Below are 24,392 nucleotides of genomic sequence, written 5' to 3' on the forward strand. Positions count from 1 at the left end.
TTTCTCATCAGAGATCAATTGCTAGCAGTATGTAGTAAGGAACTATTCCAATACTTAAAAGAGAAAACTATTAATAGGTCTAGTGAAATGGCTAAACAAGCAGATATATTCGCTGACGCACACGGAGGGGTTCTGAATGTGGTAGCCCGGGACACGAGGGGTCCCAAGGAAAGTAAGCAGGTGAATTCAGATAAGAGTAGTTTCGGGAAGAGTTTTCCACAAAACCGAAAGGGGGAATTAGTTAGGTCAGATCAGATGGGACCTAGAAGTCAGGATAGACAGAGAAAACAATGTTTTAGTTGCGGAGAGTGGGGCCATATGTCTAGTGCGTGTCCGAAGCGTAAGAGGGATTTACCAAAAACGGTAGAGGTCTCGTATATGGTAGGTTCGTCAGCTCGTGTAGAGAGCAATAGGAGTAGCTCCAATCAAAATGTGTCAAACGTAGCAACACAGAGTGAGGGGTTAGTGAATGGGGTTAGGGCTTCAGTACTTAGAGATACTGGATGTAATACTGTTGTTAAGCAGAGTCTGGTAAGGCCAGATCAATACCTTGGAAAAACAGTGTCTGTCAGAATGATGGATAATACTGCAGTACAGTTGCTGACTGCATGCGTCCATATCGAAACACCCTATTGGACAGGCGCAGTGACAGCGTGTTACATAAAGCGACCGTTGTATGATTAATTGTAGGTAACACAGAAGGGGTATTGAATCCCATAGCACCAGGGATAACAATGGTCGATGTTCCAACTTCCATGGCTATTGAAACTAGGTCGCAAGCTGCTGAGTGAGTAAGAAACCTTTGCCAAAGCTAAAAGTACCCGATGCTATACCAATGATAAAAAGGTGCATTAATTAAGGAGCAAAGAAGAGACGAGTCGTTGTCGGTAATCAGAAATAAAGCCGCGTCGGGAGAAGTCATGAAATGTAAAGGTGGCGGTTGCCATATATTTAAATATAACGGCAATATTCTACATAGGGAGCATACTACTCGTGAAGGCAGACGATTTACACAGGTAGTAGTACCACATAACTATAGACCGCATGTGTTGAAGTTAGCACACGAGTCGACGATGGGGGGTCATCTGGGGTCTACAAAAAACCAAAGACCGAAAATTTATGGAATTTTACTGGCCAGGGGCTCACGGTAATTTAACTAGGTATTGCAGATCATGCGACATTTGTCAAAAAACGCAATATAAAGGGAGAGTCAAGCGCGTACCTATCGGTAAAAATGCCTTTGATTGAAACTCCATTCAAGCGCGTGGCGATGGATATTGTTGGTCCGTTATCACCTCTTACAGATCGTAAGAATATGTACATCTTGACCATGGTCGATTATGCAACCAGGTACCCGGAAGCCGTCGCTCTACCATCCATCGAAACTGAGCGAGTGACAGAAGCCTTAGTGGAAATGTTTAGTAGGCTGGGGATACCGGAAGAGATTCTGACAGATTGTGGGTCACAGTTCACAGCAGAACTCATGGCAGAAGTTAGCAGACTTCTATCGATCAAGCAATTATGGACCACTCCGTACCACCCAATGTGCAACGGGCTAGTTGAGAAGTTCAATGGAACACTCAAACAAATGTTGCGACGGATGTGTGCAGAACGTCCGAACGATTGGGACAGATATCTCCATGTAGTATTGTTTGCATGCCGAGAGATTCCTCAAGAGAGTCTAGGGTTTTCGCCTTTTGAACTCTTATATGGCAGAACGGTGCGAGGGCCGATGAAAATTCTAAGACAATTATGGTCGGATGACGAGACAGATGACGAGATTCGAACCACATACCAGTATGTGTGTGATTTGAAGGACAAGTTGAGAGAAACTTGTGCAATAGCCCAGAAACGTTAAGGCAAGCTAGCAGTCGCGCGGCTCGCTATTATAATTCAAAAGCGCGCGATAGAAAATTCAAAAATGGGGACAGAGTTTTGGTTTTACTTCCGACTGATAGAAACAAGTTAATGTTACAGTGGAAAGGTCCATATACCGTCGTAGATGAAAAAGGAGGTATGGATTATACTATTGATGTAGGTGGAAAGTCCCGCATGTTCCACGCTAACTTATTAAAACGCTATTACGATCAAGCGAATGCAAATACAGAACAGGGAATTTTAAACGTAGTCGGTGTAGCCATCATCGAGGATGATGAGGAACAAGAGTCCGTTCCAGGACTTAATTTGAATGGATTACTGATTTACGAGATGGGTAAGACTGGAGTCAGTGAGTCCCGATTTGACGGAATATCAAAGAAAGAAGGCTCAGGATCTTGTTGACAAATACCCAGACGTATTTTCGGACAAACCCGGTCAGACAGATGTTCTAGAGCATAGAGTTAAACTTCCGTCACATGAACCATTTCGGATCAAGGGTTACCCTATGTCTCATGCATCCAGAGATATCATCGAGAAGGAAGTTGAAGAAATGCTTAAGTTACGAGTCATAGAGAAGTCAGACTCACCTTATGCATCGCCTGTCGTCCTAGTTTAAAAGAAAGATGGCATGAACAGGTTCTGCACTGATTTTCGCCAATTGAATACGCGAACGGTATTTGACGCCGAACCCATACCGGACGTAGAGAGCATCTTCGTTCGTATGGCAGGGCACAAATATATTACGAAGCTGGATCTGACAATGGGATATTGTTTATCGTATTTGCAATTCAGTTTATTAAGATATAACCTAGGCAATGTAGTAACGAGTTAATTTCATCTAGTCGCTATCACGACTAATTTCGAAAACATATTATGTATGTATTAATGTCATAGCATTACGTATATTTGTTTTTATTGCATAGCATTCCTATGTCATACTTCGTACTTATCGCATATTCTTAAAGTAGTTGCAACAAAACCCATCCCAATTAAATTACACTATTGGAAAAGTGTGTTTATTTTCCATATTCAGCTCGCCGGTTATGAGCAGCCGGATGGGCTTGTGAATACCATGACGTCTGGTGTACCATTACTAGCACAACCCAACAATTCAGTGCCAGCGTACGGGTACAAGTGCGGAGGGGAAAGTGACCGTGCCAGAGAGAAGGCCCTGTCAACGTATATCTTCCAATCAAGTAGTGTTTTGACTACAAGTAAAGGACAATGACAAGTAGTGTATTGACTACAAGTAAAGTACAATAACAAGTAGTGGTTTGACTACAAGTAAAGTACAATAACAAGTAGTATATTGACTACAAGTAAAGTACAATAACAAGTAGTGTATTAACTACAAGTAAAGTACAATAACAAGTAGTGTATTGACTACAAGTAAAGTACAATAACAAGTAGTGTATTCACTGCAAGTAAAAAGAACAATAACAAGTAGTGGTTTGACTACATGTGAATTACGACAGTAGTGTCTGACTACATAAATGTTTGCAACCAGTAGTTGATTATATGGGTTTGCAACAAGTATTTGTTTATATGAACGTTTGCTAGAGATATTTGTGCACATGAAGTTTACATGGAGTTTCTAGAACTTTTTGACTACTTGAATGTGACATAGTAGTCGAAGTATATTTCATCTGTGTTTTATATTCATTTTATATGTTTCTGTGTTATTTTCATATCATTAGTACCAGTGTTTAATATATTGTCATTTGCCATTCACGAACGTGTTTATTGTTTCTTTAAAATCCTGCCCGGTCTCAAAGGGTCAGCTCGACTACGTTACACTATCAAAGCAGTCATAAAATGTAATAAGATATATAACGAAATAAAACAAAAAAATATATACCAAGTAAATGTGAAAAAGAGGCAGTGATGTTATATAATCAGGAGAAAGCGTAGCATCGCATTGAACATTATTATAGTGACGAAATATTAAGAAAGTATGGATTTGGAGCAGACATGTCATTTGGTTAGAAAAATATATCAAAACATACGATCACTATAAGTAAATGGTACAAAAAGAAACAAAAAGAGAAAGATCGGTAAAACATGGATGTTCCCTGTCAGTACAACTTCATATACTAACAATTCAAGTGTTATGTACAAAAATAGATAATAAGAAAAATATACTAGGAACGAATTAAAATATCAAATATGCTATATATGGTATAACATCACACGTTTATAGCTCTGTGTTTAAATCTATTTTCATTTTTCCAAACTAATAAAGCAACGAAATTAAAAGGACCGTCAAAAATTAAGATCTTAAGGCAATTCCTAAGAAAACGCTTATGGGAGAAGAGCATAATTTTAAGCAAACAAAAAAATAACAGAAACCAAACACATATATGTATATATGTACGTACGTAGGTAGGTAGGTACGTACGTACGCACGCACGCACGTACGTATGTATGTATGTATGTATGTACATGCAGAAGACCCTCCAATAACTGGTAACACTCAAATAAACAGATAAAGACGATTCTCATCACAAATTTAAATTTGCCATTCAACTCAGCAAGAACAAATCAACAACAAAAATCATTTATGTATTTAATGGAACTTTAACAATGTTACGTGTTTAGGCTCTCATCAACAGTAACAAAGAAAAAGTGAAGACAACAAGCTTTTTAAAATACCACATATAACTTATTTCCCTAGAAATTCAAGGTAAAAATGAGGGAAAGAACTTAAGGTTTTAAGACTCAAATCCAAACATAATGTTACGTATATTTGATTTAATTTATATTTGATTTAATCTGTGTTTGTTTTGATTTGATTGATTGTGGGTTTTGGAATCTTTTTATTTTCTGTACATGCCAATGTAATGTAGTTTTGTTTACTAGGAATTTGATATTTTCCCGGAAACTCAATTTACCCTGAATCATTCCAGAATTGCATAATAATAGAAACACTGTTTCTATTTTTTACTTAGGTCCTAGCCTTATTTGAGGGTCAAGTAAACAACTTTTATTCTCAGAGTAAAATGATTGGTTTTTATATGTAAATATGATCACTTGATCCTCTATTTCGCAATTAGGCGTTACCATAATTGTGAAATACTTAGTATTAATAGTGATGTTTAGAGAGAGAGATGAGAGTTTTGGGGGCTTTTAAACACTTCATGTCAAGTTATTTTCCTCTGTTGTGACTAGTTTTGAGTTTTTGCGTTTTATTTTCATTTTTCGGATTCTAAAAGATTAATTCGTTTCTCTGTAAATGTTTTGTGCTCGTGCAGAATTCTTGAACAAAGACATTTCTTAACAAATTTGATTTGGATTTCCAAAACAGGAAGAATAATTATTGTTTCTACAAGGAACTGTAGACTTCAACACAGTAGAGGTTACAGCATACGTCATCGCCTTCCATTTTGGATTCTTCGTCGGCACTCGAACTTGAATTTCATTTTATTATTAGGGCTTCTAAAATAATATTCTTGGATTATTCTTGGATTATTTTTTTAATTTGATTCTTGAAACCGTAAGTTATTTATTTCATTTTCACAGTATTTTTCCAGGGAAATAAATTATTAATTATAATTTTTTAATGAATTATTTTGAATTTTGGCTAGAATATTTCAGAAAACTTTTTTTGAAATTTGAATTTCCTAGTTTTTGAAATCTTTAGTGAAATCGGCAACCTTTTTCTAAAGTGTCATCAAACGAAGAAATATTCCTTTCATCCTACCCAGGAACAATTAGATCTTTTAAAAAGAAAAGATAAATTGATTCAAGTTGCTAGAAAATACGATCTTGCTTCCTTAACGAAACAGGAAATAAGAAATTTTTTTTAGTTCAGTATTTGGTAGAAAAGAATGCTTTGGATAAAAGTGCTTTGGTTTCGATCAGTAAGTCTGTATCAGACTCTGGCATACAAGTAAAAGAATTAGAATTAGAAGACAAGATGGAATTGGGGTTAAGGAATCTTTAACTTCAGAAAGATAAAGAAAGAAAACAAATGCAAATGCAGTTACAAGAAAAACAAGTGCATTTACAACATGAGAAAGTGGAGAGAGAGACAGGAAAGACAGAAAGAAAAACATGCAAATGCAGTTAGATAAAGAAGAAAAAGAGAAAGAAAGACAAATGCAATTACATAAAGAACAAATGCAAAAGGAAGAAAGAGAGAAAGAGAAAGAGATGCAAATTCAAGGTGAGAAGGAAGAGTTGGAATATAAATTTAGATTAAAAGAAATGGAGCTGGCAAGTGAAAAGTATGTTCACAATTCAAATCCAAATTTAAGTTTTGATCTTCCCAAGAATATTAGATTAGTGCCCCCTTTTAAAGAAAAAGATGAAGACAAATATTTTCCTTATTTTGAAAACGTTGCTGAAAATTTAAAATGGCCAAAGGAGCATTGGACTCAGTTATTACAAAGTGTACTCACTGGTAAAGCTAGTGATATTTACCGTTCACTGTCAGTTCAACAAAGTGGTGACTATGATACGGATAAAGAATGCATCCTAAGGGGTTATGAGGTAGTCCCTGAAGCTTATCAGCAAAAATTCAGAAACTATAGAAAAGAAGCTGGACAAACTCATGTCGAATTTGCTAGAGAAAAAGATCAGTTATTTGATAGACGGTACTTCTCCAAGAAAGTTGAATAAGATTAGGAAAGTCTCAACTTATATTACTTGAAGAGTTCAAAAACTGTCCATAGTGACATTAAGTCTTATCTTGCCAAGCATCAGATTGAAACCTTGGAAAATGCTGATCGAGATGCTGATGAGTATTCTTTAACTCATAAAGTTTCGTTTGAAAATAAGACTTCTACTCAGCAGTCTTCTAGCAGAAAAGTATTTCAGCCTAATACAAGCCCTTCTTAAACTCAAACTGGCACAACCTCTAAAAATCAAGCTTCTGATAAGCTTGATTCAAGATCCTGGTCTCTTCCTACGTGTACCTATTGTAAGAAGAAAGGACACGTTATTTCTGATTGTTATAAATTGAAAAATAGGCATCAGAATCAAGACAGACCTATTCCAAATGCTCTTATTTCTAAGCGGTCAAGGTCACGGTCATGTATGGAAAGCAATACATTTGTTGGGTCTAATAAACCCCAGTCTGGCTTTATTATGTAGAATTATGAACCATTCATATCGAAGAATTCTATATCAATCGTGGCTGATTTGGCCAATCCTATTACTATTAATATGTTAAGGGATACAGGAGCTTCTCATAGTCTTTTATTGTCAGGTATTTTGCCTTTTTCTGAGAAGTCTTCTTCTAATGAGAGTGCTATTATTCAGGGAGCAGAGTGCGGCTTTGTTAATGTTCCTCTCCATTGTGTACATTTGTCATCCGACTTGATCTCAGGACCCGTGACAGTCAGAACAGTGTGTTTTACTCGTTGTTGGAATTCATTTATTACTTGGCAACGACCTAGCTGGAGACAAGGTTGTGATTAATACGTTTGTAACTGACAAGCCTTGCTTGGATCAGAAAGTCGATCCAATTGAAAAAGAATTCCCTGATTTATTCTCACCTTGTGCACTTACTAGAGCTATGGCAAAGAAAGTTCTTGACAATGCCGTTGATAAGGAAAGTATTCCTTTAGCTGACACGTGTATTGTTCAGGCTTTTGATGAGGTCACTTTCACTCCTTGTTTGGATCAATCAGAATGAAATGATGAAAGTGATCCTTTTTTATCGACTCATTCTCATTATTCTAATCAGGGTGACAAACGACAATCACTTGTCGTCAAACAGGATAAAGATCATGAGATCTCACATTTGTTTCAAAGGGCCGTTAACGAAACTGAAGCCACTGAAGTTCCTGTCTGTTATTTCATTAACAATGGAATTCTTATGAGAAAATGGAGACCTCCTGAAGTACCTGCTTATGACGAATGATCAGTGAACTATCAAACTGTAGTTCCAAAACCTTAGAGACAGGAAATACTTAGTCTGGCCCATTAAGCTCCATTGTCTATTCATTTAGAGATCAATAAAACTGATCACAAGATCTTGAAGCACTTCTACAGGTCAAAAGTCAAAAGTGATGCTGGTAGACACTGAAGATCTTGTCATACCTGTCAATTGGTAGGAAAACCCAATCAGAAAATACCTAAGGCTCATCTGCAACCCATTGCTGCCTTTGACAAACCATTTAGTAGAATTATGGTAGATTGTATTGATCCCTTACCTAAGACCAAGTCAGGTAACCAACATCTGTTGACCATTATGTGGGCGCCAAACAAGGTTTCCAGAGGCAATTCCTTTGAGGAATATTAAAACTTTGATAAAGTTTTTTTTACTCATTTTGGCCTTCCCAACTCTGTCCAATCGGTTCAAGGGTCAAAAATCAAATTTTAGGTCTGGAACTTTCCAGCCTATTATGCTTGAATTTGGCATTCAGCAATTTAAGTCAAAAGTCAAATTTAGGTTTGACAGAACTTTAGTGGAGAGAATTTTTGAGTTTTGTTATAATGGAGTTCTGTCTCTCTTGCTCATTCTTCAAATTTTTCCTCAATTTAGATATTACGGCTGTTACAAAGTTAAGAAGAAAATGAATAAGTTAAATCATAATATTAGTGTTCCTGGAATCTGAATACATTATAGGAGTACCAATAATTTGAAAGAGATAGCCAGGTTAAACATACAATTAATTTAGTTGTACTTGTCCCACTCAGTGAAGATCTAAGTGAAGGAATATCATCGGATTCTACCGATTGGAGTGACAAATCTTCGGAATACAGAAATTATGAAAGATCTAGACCAGAAGCTTTCACATTTGCAAGAGCAGGAAGAAGAAAAACGAACTTAAACAGTTATTATTTGAACGTGAGCACTTATTTCCAGATGTTCCTACAAGAACGAACAAAATTTTTCATGACATGGAAATTGTAAATTCCAAACCTGTGAAACAACATCCGTACAGGATGAACCCTCTTAAACAGGAATACTTGAAAAAAGAAATTCAGTAATTGCTGGAGAATGCTTTTATAAAGCCCAGACAAAGTAAATGGAGTTCACCATGCATACTTGTTCCAAAAGCAGATAAAACTTTCCGTATGTGTACTGATTATAGGAAGGTGAATAGTGTGACAAAAACAGATTCATTCCCATTACCAAGAATCGATGACTATATTGATAAGATCGGGAATGCCAAGTGTTTCACCAAATTTGACCTTCTGAAAGGCTTTAGGCAAATTCCACTAACGGAAAGAGCAAAGGAAATTTCGGCATTCTGACTCCAAATGGACCAATATAATGTAATGCCTTTTGGGATGAATGGGTCGCCAAGTACATTTCAACGTATCATGAATACGATTACCACTGGTCTAGACAATTGTGATGCTTACATCGATGATGTTATCATCTACAACGACACCTGGAATCAACATTTAGAAACAATTCGGGAATTCCTTGACAAACTCGCATATGCATATTTGACAATTAATTTATCTAAAAGTGAGTTCTGTCGTGCTAGTGTAACTTTTCTAGGACATATCGTGGGACATGGACAAGTTAAACCTACAGATGCTAAGGTCAAAGCTATCTCTGAATTCCCTGTTCCTGTTAGTAAAACGCAACTGATGCGATTTTTAGGTATGGCCGGATACTATCCAACATTTTGTTCCAATTTTTCTATAATTGCTCTCTTTTCTTCTTTGCTTCAAAGTCTCTGAGCGTGTCTAGATTGGCATCCTTGATCCCACGCTGGATGTCTGCATTTCCAAGTAGGCTAATGAATCGCTTCTGTGCTCCGTTTACTTGAGTTACTTAGCCTTCCATCAGATAAAACTTAGTGAACGATGATATATACATTAAGATTATAGTCACTATAAAAATATCATGTACATATGTGCACTCTCCTAAAAGCATGCAAGCCAACGATTGTATTATATGTTTATTGGTTACAAGTGTTTGGAATAAAAAATATTGCTAACGTAATCGTCTCTATGCATAACTTCTACGCAATATAACATGGGCCTGATTTCACTCACCTGACATATATTGGTGTAAACCGCAAATATAATAAAGTAGGTGCATTTTATTATAATGTATTAACGTCAGGATAATTTTCAGCTATTCGACAGTAAATGGTAGTATTAAACAGGAGGGCAAACGGTGCAACTACTTTGAGTAACTTCAGCTGGATAAGTTAATTTTGTATTAATATGTAGGGTATTCATGTTAGGACTCCACCTATCACACATATTCAGAAAGTAAATTCGCTTTAACAAAGGAAATCAGAAGCTATCAGAGGATTAGGCTTTTTATCACTTTTGTAGTGTATAAATTGCACTTGGGCAACCCAAATCAATTCACATAGATAAAACAAGGTTTAACATTGTTCGTATTTTTGAAAATAAAATATTATTTTAGCTTCTTAACAACATTATACATTCTGAGCAAAGCCACATACATATCGGTAGGATGTATACAATCAGACGATAAAACGCAACATTCAAAATTGCTGTAGGTTTAACGCCATTTTCAGTACACAATACTCTTTACGTGAAGTCCAGTATAACTTGAGAAGGATGAACCCTGGAAAACAAAGAGAAGAACCACCGATACACGTGAAGCTACTGACAATCTTTGTCTCATTCCCACCTTGGGCGAAACCGAGATTCGATTCAAAACTCGCATAGGTGAGTTGGCAGTGATTGGTAAAGCCGAGCGCTTTAGATAACTTGGTCATCCGAGATGACAGATCGAGCATCGTCATTAACATATGATTTATAGATTATTATTTACGATCATAAGTAAATACCGTTACTCAAAACTGAAATAACTTTACACGGATATCGGCAAAAATCCCTTCACTTCAATTCTTTTTTTCAGCATTTTTTTGGTAAATTATTCCTGTATATTCTTATTTCGCTATCACACAATGTACACACTGTACACTAATTTCTTTCCAGAGGAAAAATAATGACATATTTTCATTCTTTTTCATTCAGATGTCAAGACTATACAGCTAATATTCGAAAAAATTTAAAAGAATTATTTCAATAATTTATTCACACTCTCTTTGAAAGAATTGATCGAATTTTATTTACAGATCTTTTTAGTAAACATAACTAAATGTATCTAGCACTCAAGGAATTTAGTAGCAATAAATTGCAAACACGAAACAAAACCAACAACTTTGTTATGGTTTAAAGTCTTGAACACTACGTATGTCCGCTTTTCGCTACATAAAACATCATCCTATTAATGCCAAAGTTATACAAATCACGCTTCATGGTTGATGGTGTCTACTGTCTTATTTATTCCATGAGTTTTAACAAACGCGTATTAAACTCTGAATATTACGTACTGAATTCACCTCAAACCCTTTTTAGTGTTAGTGTGTTAGTGTGAAATTGACGATTTTTATGTGACTACTAGCACACAAAGTTTCACTATGCGGTACAAATACTAGTAAGCTCGCAATAATAATGGTATTGACATTGTCAGCTAGCTAAAGGCACTTACAAGAAAAATCAGTTATCTTAGAATTTCTGGCTTGATAATAAATTAAATGTGCTGAGTAACAAAGATTAGATAACGACGAGAAGGAAAGGAAACGTATGCTCTCCAATCGGCGCTGTCCTTATCATTTTCTTCGAGTTTGATTTTGTAAATTGATCGGTATGATATAAATCATGATAATGGTTAACTGTAAAACTTTCCTCTAATCAGAAACTTTTGACAAATTAAAACAGTTTGAAAATGTTGAATACTTTCTCATATCATACCTGATGACTTGAAAACTTTATAACATTTTGACAAATATATTATCATTCACTGTTTTAATTGTGACATATGTACACAGTGGCAGATTTATGTCGAGTGTGTTAGCAGTTCTCACCCTGTTATACAAATTTAATATATTAGTTGTTGTGTGTTTGTGTCTCTGAATATTTACTTCAACGCATCATTCAGACAAACTCGCTAAAATGTAAACGTCTAAAAGTAAACCAACGCTGGATGCAGCCGGCAGTAACATGTAGTGCAAAAATGACAGCGATGGAACGACAGTATACAAAGTACGACCGAGGCTACAACCTCCAACGTTACCTGTGTAGCGTGTCCTCCATCGTTGTCATTTTACATTACATGGTGCTTTGGGTTCCTTCCGGCTTTGAAGTACCGTGAGTCGTTGAAAAGGAATGCGATCTGGTATTCAGGATGTTGTGAGTTTAGATTTAATATTGCCAATTCAACTTATTGTTTGCAGTTTTAAAGTAACGCCAGCGAGATACGTCACATGCAAGAAGCGAGATCGTTATTAAAACGGATGAGGCGGAATACTTGAGACTACTAAAAAAATTGCTTGACAACATAGGACTCACACACAAAGGAGGGATTTTATCAATGCCTTTGAAAAAGACCCAGAGATTTCTGGACTGTCCGTTCAAAGGACAACGTATACTTGGATCGGAAAATGTCCTCAATGGAACTCTTTGCACGAATGCTCTCATAAGCCGATGTGTTTCGTCTAGTTATAGTTGAACTACCAGAACACGTGATGACTTGTAAGCATGACATAACGCTACACATAAATTTATTATCAGATGGGAAGATCGCAATTGTTTTCTCAGTATCTTTTAGCTATAAACGCAAGATACAAAGAACCATCTGTGACTTGTCTGTGAACAGTAAAAGGGCGCAGTCTAATTCTGACACGGCAATAGGGCAGTTAAAGAGAATACCTTTCTTGGGTTTCAGTCTCGACACATTTCAAATTTGTCGCTCTACCAGCTCAAGTAATGTCACCACGTAGTTCACCATGTTGATATTTTCAGCTGATCATATATCATTATGCACATAAAATTAACATTTTAAAACCATTTAGAGTAACGCGCAGTGTACAAGGATAAAATGAGTTTTATGAAGAATAAATATTATTGTACGGAAAACTGTTCATAACTATCAATACGAGACCACATGTAATTCACGAGTAATACTCGTCGATACAAACAAGTCGGCTATGTAAACCTAAAGCACACAGTGAACGCATTAAAAGTACACAATAGGCTCACCAACTTGCATTAATTTATCTTTAGAATCATCTTCCTTCCAAATGTATCTTAAAATGGTAGGAACATGTATGGACGTTTTCCCTTGCGCTCGAGTGTATATATTGCTTTGAAATCGGAAGTGTCTTATTGAATACATTGGTAAACGTATACCAGCAACTACACTTTCTGAGAATTTTCAAGAGAATTCAGAGCTGATTTGTATATATATATATGAGTTTAAATACTTACTTCATTATTTGTCATTAAGTTTGCACGGCACTCTGTATCAGGTGTATCAATTGAAATTATCAGTCACACCTTAAAACCAATATTTCACAGAAAGCTGTTAAAATACACTATAATGTTATTTTTTGTGTGGTGAAAGTCATACTAGAAGATGCCTTTATGACATATATATATATATATATATATATATATATATATATATATATATATATATATATATATATAGCATTAGCATCATCATCAGCAATCTCGTAACCCATCCAAAAGGGCACAACAGATAATTTCATCACCAAGTCTCTCCATCTTTCACTGTTCTCCACTGCCCTTTGGCAAGACCACATAGACGTAACAACTGAAACTAAAATAAAACCAAAAGGCACTCGATGGCCGAATGCTCTAAAGAGCTCACCGTTGCAGATCACAGCCGTCTCACCTCTGTCTGCGTGTGCTCCCGTGGGTCGGTGGTTCTTTCCGGGGTTTTCCTGGGTCCTTTCTCCACCAGTTATACTGGCCGCCACGTATAGCCTATCAAGTGCTTGAAAAATGGCGTTAAACCCTACAACAGCAACAACATGAACAACAACAATCAAAAGGTCGCTTTCTATGTGCTCTTTTAGAACCGGCTTTTATAACACCAAATTAAATTTAATATGACCGCTCCGGTGGCGAAAGTCGTTAGAGCGTCCGCCTTGGAATCGGGAGGTCGCGGGTTCCAACCTAGTCATGCTAAAGGCATATACAATGGTACTAGCAGCTGCCTCGCTCAGCATTAAGAGGATAGTGTTAGGACAGGTCGGTCTGGCGTCAAGATAATGTGACTGGGTTGTACATGATGCCACATATCAGCGGCACGATACCACAGTGATAGACATCGCTATAAACTGCCACAATGCAGACATCGTAACGATATGACTGAAAAATTGTTAAAGCTTCGTTAAAATTCCAAATCACACACACAATTCAAGGAACGCACACACCACAGAGAGATAGATAGATAGATATGTGTGTGTGTGTGTGTGTGTGCGCGCGCGCGTTCATTAAATTTAATTTGGTGGGTTTGAAAACCTGCATCTCCAAGAGCACATTAAAAATAAACCTTTTCGTTGAACTTTAATTTCAGTTGCTACGACTCTATGGTTTTAAACTAAGTAACAGAAAAATCAAAACAAACAAGTTTTGTAAAATTCAACATATAAATTCATTTTGCAAGTTATGAAATGAAAACATAAGAGGAACCTACAATAATGTGCATCAAATCCCAAATAATCCTAAATGTTCTCTCAGGTCAAAGAGTATATAATATTCTGTATGAATTTCAATATTGTATGCGCTGATGTATCAATGGTCTTAGATGTACTAGTCTAGCTGTTTCACAATGAATTCGAAATAATCCAAAGACTGTGTTTTAGTCGAAACAGTCAAAGAGCACTTTATAATGGAAATGAATGTTTTATATAAATAAATCCTCTCAAAAACTAACTGAACACAACTGAAATTGATTAGACCAAGACTGTTGGTATGATAGAAATACACAATTATGTTGGTCACAACCTTTATATAAAAACCTAAGACACAATAAGGGGACCATTTTCCCCATCAAATTCGTAGACAAGGTCTAGACTGTTTATTTAGTTATCTGCATATAACCTGACGAATATCAGGTCTACCATTGTTTTTCTCCAAAAGAAAAACCGATGTCCTGAACTCAGAATCAAGGTAAACATGTTGCCTAAAAATGATCAGTATATTACACAGTCATAATCTACAATCATGTACAAAAATAGCTATGTAATAAGCTGTCTGCAAAGGATCCTTACAATCTACAATCATGGACAAAAGTGAAATAGAATATGTGTGTGTGTGTGTGTGTGTGTGTGTGTGTGTGTGTGTGTACAAGCCACTCGATTGCAGTAACATAATAGACAAATTATTTTAGGACTATTTAGTAATAAACTAAAATACTAACCTTTCGTTCACAGGGACAAGAACGTGCTCCATCACGAAGTAGCAAAACTAATCGTTAATGCTATTCTTGTGGCAAATGGTATTCTAGACATTCCCTTAAAACAATGAAATAAATGTATATTATTTCGGCGATAGCTCATCACTGTATACAGTAAAAACTATAACGAAATCTAGCTAGCTAAAGAATACCAACATTTATGATCCATATGTCGAATAGAACATTACATTTATATTGGTCAATGATGTCCATTAGATGTATATACTCACATGTTAATTCCTTATACAGTTAAATCCCTATCAAAGATACAAACCCTTTCTATTATATCTACCCGAGAAAACTAACTGTGGCCTTTGTAGATTTTCCTGTTTTTTCTTCCCTTGCTGTGGCCTCAATTTCGGTACCTCCAAAAGTCATACAGACAAATACCATTCTATGGCTTTTTGGCACACTCGTATCGATATTATTAGCTATGACGTATCCAAGCTTCGTGCATCCCTCATCTGTGACGTACATTGGAAATTTATGTGTTGAGGCATATATTGGAAATTCAATGCTCGTTTGAGCCTCTGTCATCGGTGTGTAGGATTTTTCCTTGGTAGTCTCGTTTAATGCGACCGCTTGGCCTATTTCAATATCCTTATCAAAAATGTCATTGCAGTATGGCACACCGTCATATTCAACTCGCTTCCCGATATCGTGCTTTTCGTTCTTGAATGGAATGATCATTAAAATTCCATATGTGTATTTGCAGACGCGCTGTGCAATAGAAGACGGACAATGGCCAAAAACTACTGCACCCTTCAATACAACTAAACCCGCCTCCTGGGGTATGATGACCTTGACGTTGGGGAAGTTGGAACGAACGGCATGTTGAAGCATCTTGGACTCAGAAACCCCCCCCCCCCCATTAAAATGCTGGATACGCTACTGACAGCCCTCTCTTTCATCAGCTCCTTTACATGGGATACGGTGTTTTCAATGACATTAGAGAAGAGACTTCTCATTGCTGAGGCATTTATACGAAGTTTGTCAACTGTCAAGGACACTTCGTTGGCATATCTTGTCTGTTTAATGGCCGTACGAAGATCTTCACCATACTCATCCTCAAAGATTTCTTTCAATGATGATGGTAGTCTGACAGTAACGTTCTTATCGTTATCCGGAGCAATACCTCTCTTCTTTATCTCAAAGTCTCTGAACATGTCCAGATAGTCTTCTTTGTTCTCAAGCAGGAAACGCTGGAAGACTGCATTTCCAACCAGGCTAATTAAGAATTGCTTATAGGCTTCGTCTACTTGAGTTCCTCCCCATGCTCCACCACTGGCTTTATGAAGCTCTTTCAGCCTTCCATCCGACAAAACTTCGTGAACAGTGATATCGATGGTTCCACCTGTGGAAGATGCATTAGGATTCATCATTCTGAAACTTTCGCTAAATATGTAGTTTCTGCAAAACATTATTCTTCAGAAATAGTTCGTGATCTGTTTGTTTGTTACAAGTATTAGCAATACAATCATGAGTGTATGTCAAAACGTAGTTATCGTCTAACCAGACATGTACGAAATAAATAAAAAATAGTATATTTTATACAGAAAAATTAATCTTAATTTGAGATTGATAAATTTTGTTCCCAAACCTAATATAGACATCAATGAAAAATTAATGACAAGAAATTAAGTGGGTAATTAACCTCCTGCGTCCAGCACCATGTATATTGAGCCAGGCTTGAAAGAAGTCATCCCTCCTCCTTCGACCATCTTCTCTAGTGGGAGAAGGCGGCAAAAAATGGACACTGTCTCTGGTTCTAGTGCTATTTTCAGATTTTCAGTTTTAATGCCAGCCTGAGAAAGATATTTATTAACGTAAAATAAAGTAAAATGTATTTATATCGCACTAACAAGCTCATCAGTAGCCCGATATTTTCATAAGAATTCGCCAATTAATACGTGGACAAAAAGCTAGCCACTGAAGTAGTGAAAATAAACAATAAGTATTTATATTGGAATATAACTGTCTCTGAGTGATAATGTACTTAATATTCTGTTTTCAACGACAAACATGCGTATTATATTCGAAAAGTTGTAGTGCAGTTTCTTTACAATGAAATGGCTTAAATTTATCAAAAGTTTTTTTTTTTTTGCATCTCTTGATGGTATGCTATATGGTTCTGTGTTGATTGTCTGATAGAAGGTCATCCTATAATTGTCAACAAATCATTCTTTGAGTGGGCAACCGATATCGAGTGCCAATGTTTTAAAAACAACATACAAGATCACTCATTGTATGAATAAGTCAGGGCTGCTCCAGAAAAGATAAGAGTACCTGATCAATATATTTTTAGACCCACCCCTGTTAGTATCTACATTGCAAAAAAGTTCTTAATATTCATCCGTTTTCACCGATTTTAGATGAATAATATAGTCATAGTCCTGTGCAATATAGTCCTTTGCCATTCCAAAAATTAACAGAAAATACTACTTAGTCCCAAATGACTACTTTGGATCAACACGGTGAACAAATAATTCGCAATTTTAAATAGACTGCGATGGTTCTAATCTTACGACATCTAATCTAGACTGCACAATCCATATATGGCGATAGATGTACAGGTGTATATCACTGAAGTAGGTAACCTGTCACAGAAGATGTGTCAACATATAACAAGAGCAATCTGACAAAGCCATGCTACAATAGGTGACATTGACATAAAGCATTACAATCTTCGATAAAGAGAAGTAGATTGATAATTTAAAACTTAGATGTGTTTGTTAACACTACCTCAACTGCAGCCTCCCTCATGAATTGTTTGGCGGCGTCAGTCCAGATGGCAGGCACGGTTAAGACCCAAGTGATCTCATCATCTCTTATATGCCCACTGGACAGTCGGTCTTTGCTGTTCTTCAACATGTCTTCTTTCAGGAAACGAATGACAAGTGAGAAGACGGTCTTTGCTGGCAAGGATTTTTGCGATTCGTCCTCTAGATCAACGTTTCTATTCAATCCCTGTATACAACAGATAATTGTAATCATGATTTCTTCGATAATGACTGCAGAAATACCACTAGGAGATCGACGGAAGGCTATATATTTTATTTAATGTAACTTTGATCTAAAACGAAAATGAAGACTGATTATCTATACATCAAAAAGTTCTTAAAAGGTATGAGCGGTCGTCAGTCAATTAAGTTATGTGAGATATGAATAACTGTTACGACTTTATGGTCTTAACTAAGTAACAGAAAATACCAAAAAACAAACACAAGTTTTGTAAAATTCATCAAATAATTTGTTTCCTTAGATTACAAAGTGAACATTTATTAAAAATCTTACAGTATTGTGAGTTAAATCCCAAAGAGTTCTAAATGTTCTACCACAAGTCTAAAGGAATATAATTCCAATTGAATTTCAGTGGTGCTCTAAGCAAGTTCTAATATTAAATGTGTTGACGTGGTTGTAGTCTAGAATGAGTTAATGTGCTAATGTTCTGAACTGCAGAGACATGCCAACAGTACTTTGATCAATCACAATAACATGATCCAAAATGTTCTTGACTAACTTCGTGATAATTCCTCATTAATGATTTAGTCCAAGAAGTATTATTGAGCACTATCAAATTCCAGTGAATAATTTAAAATAATTAAATTCACCCAATCTAAAAATTGAACACAACCATACGAATGATTCTGCTTCGGATGGTAAGGCAAGAATGAATAATTCTTAGGTAAAGAAGTTTATACACCCCTTTATTTGACCGTGGTCGCAATTAACATTTTCTGGAAATATTGTATCATCATTGTAATGATGCGAAATTTTGTAGAATAATTATGTACATAGAGTAACCTGTTGGTAGAATAACACCACAGTACCTCCTGTCGGGGTCAGAGTGACACGTACCCATAAAGACTGATATATTGGATAGTCTCGCAATAAAATGTTGAATGCAAGGGATAGAATCTGCTCTGGTTTGGGCATAATATAATTTTAATTAGGACCCACTTGATTAACCGTTTGAAGCAGGCGAAAGTACAGAGTTGATGTGTACCAGAGGAAAAGTTTAGGAAATTGTGGTCCATTTGATACAGATGCCATAAATGATATTTTCCAGAATAGGAATTAATAAAGACGGATAGGGGAGAATTTTCTTACCTCGATGGGACTGATAAAGCATTTTGGTGGGTAAAGTAGTAATCCTGATTGGCTAATCTAAACGATGGTGTGTTTGTTCATAGACGTAGTTTCGGGGTTTAAAATAGTTCCCCTCGTAAAATTAATCAGTCTGAGTTTCTTAGGGTTGCCAAGGAGTTGACTCAATGGAAAAATAGTCGGTATATTTCAATCGTCCTAAAGAGGAATGTCGGAAAGTTGTGTACACGGACAAGGACATATTCGGTTGCATAGGAAGATGCGAATCTTGAATAAAGCACACGGTTAGTCTCAATTACATACAATGTGTTCACTGATGCAAGTTTGTAATTATTTTTTAAGTTTTCCATTTTAAATTCTTCCTTAATTTTTTCCTTGAGTTTCGAAATGATCTTGCATGTCATAATAACATATTGTAAGAATTTCATACAATATTTCATGATATGGATGAGTTTGGATTCAATTGTTTGTATTTATTAGAAACCATATAGAGTAAGATTTGATTGTGTCTTCTGATGCAAATTGCGTGAATATGAAAATAATCGTCTTAAATGATTTGTTGAGGATTGATTTTGCTATGTCTGAAAATGTATGTCAATGAATCGCTAATTAGCAAAGTAAAGTAGTTAGGACAAGGAGTGAAGTCCAATAATTCGTGTATAACTAGGCTGTGAATTCCTTCTATCTGAAACGATGGTGTAGGATTTGGAACGTGTGTCGACTGATAGGTCAGCTGGTAAATTTATGGCCACAGCATGCCATAAAGGTATCAGAGAAGACTAATTATGTCATGGTTCTCAGTTATGAATGCAGTAGCCTCTAACAAGACACCAATTTACGATAATGGGGTGCACATGACCATAGCTAGTTTTTTTTGTGTAATAGTGCACATGACCATAACTAGTTCTGTTGATTTCGATAGACGATATCTGACGCATATAGTCTAATAATTGTAACCCATAAATAGCTTAATGATACGAAGAAAAGCACATAAGAAACCACTTCTCATCTGCTTATAACTGCATCATGTGACTTATTCTAATAGTTTTGATGACCCGCAAGAACACCTTATGCTTAGAAAAACATTTCAGTACAAGAGAATAACAGTTAAGAAAACGATAGGCTGGTGGATATGTAAATGTTTTTGATAACATTATTCATTGAATTTGCATGTGTCCCAACATAATAAGAAATTGTGAAGTGGTTAAAAATGAAATAAGCAAAAGTGAAAAATAGAAGTTATCTTCTAAATATAATTATAAAATTTTAAATAGGCCTCAATTTCAAGAATATATTACAGTAAAGGCTGAGTTAATTTAATTCATGTTCGTATCATATAGCTCTGATAGAACTTTTAATAAAATGTAGCCCAGATATGATGTGCATAGATTTCGACTACAAATGCTTCCATGCATAGCTATATTTTCTGGTCCATACAAAAATAGTTTCAAAGTAGTCGACTGTATTCTTATACATGATACTGAGAGTGGTTTTAGTACTAGAGATAACACAAACCATGACATTATCACAAAAGTCTCTCTCTCTCTCTCTCTCTCTCTCTCTCTCTCTTTCTATATATATATATATATATATATATATATATATATATATATATATATATATATATATATATATATATATATATATATATATATATATATATATATATATGTGTGTGTGTGTGTGTGTGTGTGTGTGTGTGTGTGTGTGTGTGTCCATTGTTTATCTAGACAATCTATAAATCTCTCCATGTACCATGTTGTACTGATGGTCATCATACATGTCATCGTGTTCATGATTATCATCATAATTATTACTACCACTAGTACTATTACTATGATTATTGTTAGTAGTAGTAGTAGTAGTAGTAGTAGTATTTCACTTGGACAAAGGCATGTCCGTTGTGTCTTGTCATGCGTGCGTCGTTCAGGATCAGTTTGTCATCATCCTAGAGATTGTTTCTCAACAAATTTTGATAATAAATTAGTTTATTTTCTAATAATATGAATATGTCGGATATCTTGATATTTAGAAACTCCTGTTCATATTTATATAAAAGACCTGCCGCTTGATTCACAGAGGATGTCAAGAATTTAAATTTGCATTGTCATAATAATGTATATCTTTATCTCCAGAAGAGTCATTTTTATTATATAGTAGTAGTAGTAGTAGGACAGATAAATACGTGGTGCTGATGTGAATGATTGATAGTGGCCTCTTCGTACCATTTTTTCATGCAACATCATTTTGAATCGACGGAAGTAATACCATCTTTTGTGTTCATTGTTGTCATCAGATGCTAATTCACTATACTTGGATTCAGCTTCATACAAAAAGGAATCAAAAGTTTTCCCATCCGGTTTTATCAAGACTGTTGTAGGGGCCTTCATCGATACCAGGTGTCCCCCATACCACTGCTTTGCACTGATCTTCGTTGGATCTATATCGTACTCGTGTTTGAATGAGAACGCCTAACCAGAATAGGCAGTTCCGAAATCTATGGCGGCAACTAAAAGGTTATTTTTTGTTGTTGAGGCCTGTGGATAGAATAAAATACGGTTGTTTGTTGGTGTTTTTCTTTCATTTGCAAATAGTGTTATCTTTTTGTTTCGATATATGAAATATAGATAACATATACCAGATGTAAGTAGCTCATATTCTGCAGCAAATATTGCTTTGTCAAATTCACAATAATTTCATATGACATCATTTTAAGAGCATAGAAAACAATAATATTTACAATAAGCGTTTGTCTTCTTTTATGGTTTATAGAAGAAATATTAATTTAACGTATTTACCATTTCTGTGTTTATACTACAGCAAGGGTGAAAAAATCAATCTGCAAGGAAAAGGAAGATCAGATTACTTCAAACATATTTACAAAAACATTATAAGATAAAACAATATTACAACAATTCCAAAAACGTTTTTACGTGCACTTTTCTTTTGTGTTTGCTTCTTCAGATCAAATACGGCAAAAGGAAAGATTATATTGAAATGCATAAAAGACAACAAACTAAACTGCTCCAGACCCCAAACCCACCCAATCTGACTCTTGAAGACCCCGAACCACTACAGCGTTTAATCTGCATATAATCTGCATATATATATATAGAGAGAGAGAGAGAGAGAGAGAGAGAGAGAGAGAATTACAAATATAAACCAAACAGAACGGAAAGTGTTATCCCTGGAGACTACAACAGACTGCTTGATAATACAAAGTAGAATTAGTATTAAATACAAATAATACTGTAAGACAGGTTTAAAATTATTTATTACTCTACGGAGAATCAAAGATTCGAAACGAGGTCCACGGATAAACGGAACCGTCGCCATGCCTAAACGAACCAGTCCATATACCATCTCGACCAGAGCACACAATTCAAAGCAAGATTTTTATAGAAAGAAGATTACTGACGTAAACATTCAAAAACAAGTGAGAGAATCGAAACGGAGCAAAGACAGCAACTTCTAAATGATGGAGAATACGACACATCAAGGTCAAAGTGATTCATTATGTTTATTTACATAAACATTTGTAGGGTTGGGCCATGTGTCAACTAACGTTTGTTGGAATCTTAAATAGCCAACCAACCAATAAATAAAATAGTAGTAGAAGTAAACGTAATGTCCAAGAAAGATAATGCCAATTTTCATATAGAATTTAGAAGTAGATTTAGAAGTACCAGTGCATGAACAGAACTATAATAAAGAGCATCCCTTCCGCACCAGAAAAACCAGTTTCAAATGAGACTGATTTATCACACTTACAGAAGAAATTTATATAAGATCAAAGGTGTTCAAAACCTTCAGTTTTCAACACTGGTAATTATTCTCGGAATGTGCTAAAACTTTAGAGTTGTGCTTCAAAATATATACCATCTTCGCTGTCGTTATTAGCAGGTATTCAATCGCTTTGAGTATGTTCATGTACATTTTAAGTTTGATGAATCCGTCTGGACCTAAAATGGTCTTTGTTTCATTCAGTTGTTAATGCAACAAGTGCTTTTTGATCATATGAAATAGAATAATGATCAACTGCACAATCTATTATATATAATGAAATCAATAACCTTCACTATTTTATTGTCAATTAGATATTAACAATTATGTTAATTGCTAAGATTATCATTTCACGGAGATACAGGTTTCCACTTAAATAACGAACATTAAAATAGCATTCGAACAACCAAGAGATGCAGATTTTCTATTTGCAAGATATCTTTTGTTGTCTGTAATGTATATTTAATTTGCAGTGTGTGTTGGATCTTACTTGTGTGTGTGTGTGTGTGTGTGTATATATATATATATATATATATATATATATATATATACACGTTTTAGGTGCGTTGTGGGCAGTCATCCCGAAAGTGGGTTTACGGGAAGGACATGATATAGTTTACATTTCAAATCAAAATACATATACATAGGTTGTATTTCTTACATAGTAATTATGTATATGTTGAAAATAAGTATATACACTTATGTTATAGTCCTATTCATGTTTTCGGTTCGTGGGCAGATATATATATTTCATGGGCAGTTTTGACCTTTAGGTTGAAGATGACAAAGTAACTGCCCAAAAATACGTTCACGAAGAACAAACATATAGCATTCTGCCCGTGAATACGGCCATAGGAACAATATATAGCGTACTGCCCACGAATACGTTCACAAGTAACAAATATATAGCATGACTTTCCGGTGTGCGCGCGCAAAATGGTTGTCAAGACACGACGATAAACATTAATCTATTAAGGCATCCTTTGCAATGGCCAGCGTACATATAGCGGACGTGAGGTTCGTTTTTCACAGCTTGTTTGAAATAAATGGATGATTATATATCCAGTGTAACAACTTGTCTTGACAGCTTATGGATGCTAATGTTTGACATTTATTGTGAAGATGATTGTTCACTGCTTGTTGATGAATTCGTAGCTTCTGTTAATCGATGCTATAGCTCAATTTAACTGTCATACACTGATATGTTTAAGTCTGCTTGCACAGTTAACTATGCAGAGTTATGGAAATATAACAAATTGGTTTTAATAACTTTCAGAGTTTGTTTTACTATTACTCAATATTTGTTTCAAGTACTATAAAGGCTGTGATAGGTTGGGTGGCTTAGATTACAAATCAGGCCCTTCTCACTTGGGGTGGGGTGGGGGGTGGGTACTGCCCATTATGA

General features: G+C 35.6%; 1 pseudogene across 1 annotated transcript; it reads right to left on the reverse strand.

Moving 5' to 3' along the window:
* Nucleotides 1-14,290: 14,290 nt before the first annotated feature.
* LOC149798056 (heat shock 70 kDa protein 12A-like) lies at nt 14,291-21,724 on the reverse strand (annotated as a pseudogene). The gene is made up of 4 exons (XR_016421950.1): nt 21,430-21,724; nt 17,840-18,064; nt 16,752-16,902; nt 14,291-16,451 (listed from the first exon to the last, which is right to left on the reverse strand). The product of XR_016421950.1 is annotated as a heat shock 70 kDa protein 12A-like (transcript).
* Between the last annotated feature and the right edge of the window lie 2,668 nt (nt 21,725-24,392).

The sequence above is a fragment of the Sinohyriopsis cumingii genome, chromosome 6, assembly GCF_028554795.1.
Source record: "Sinohyriopsis cumingii isolate HCF-2022 chromosome 6, ASM2855479v2, whole genome shotgun sequence".
Taxonomy (NCBI): domain Eukaryota; kingdom Metazoa; phylum Mollusca; class Bivalvia; order Unionida; family Unionidae; genus Sinohyriopsis; species Sinohyriopsis cumingii.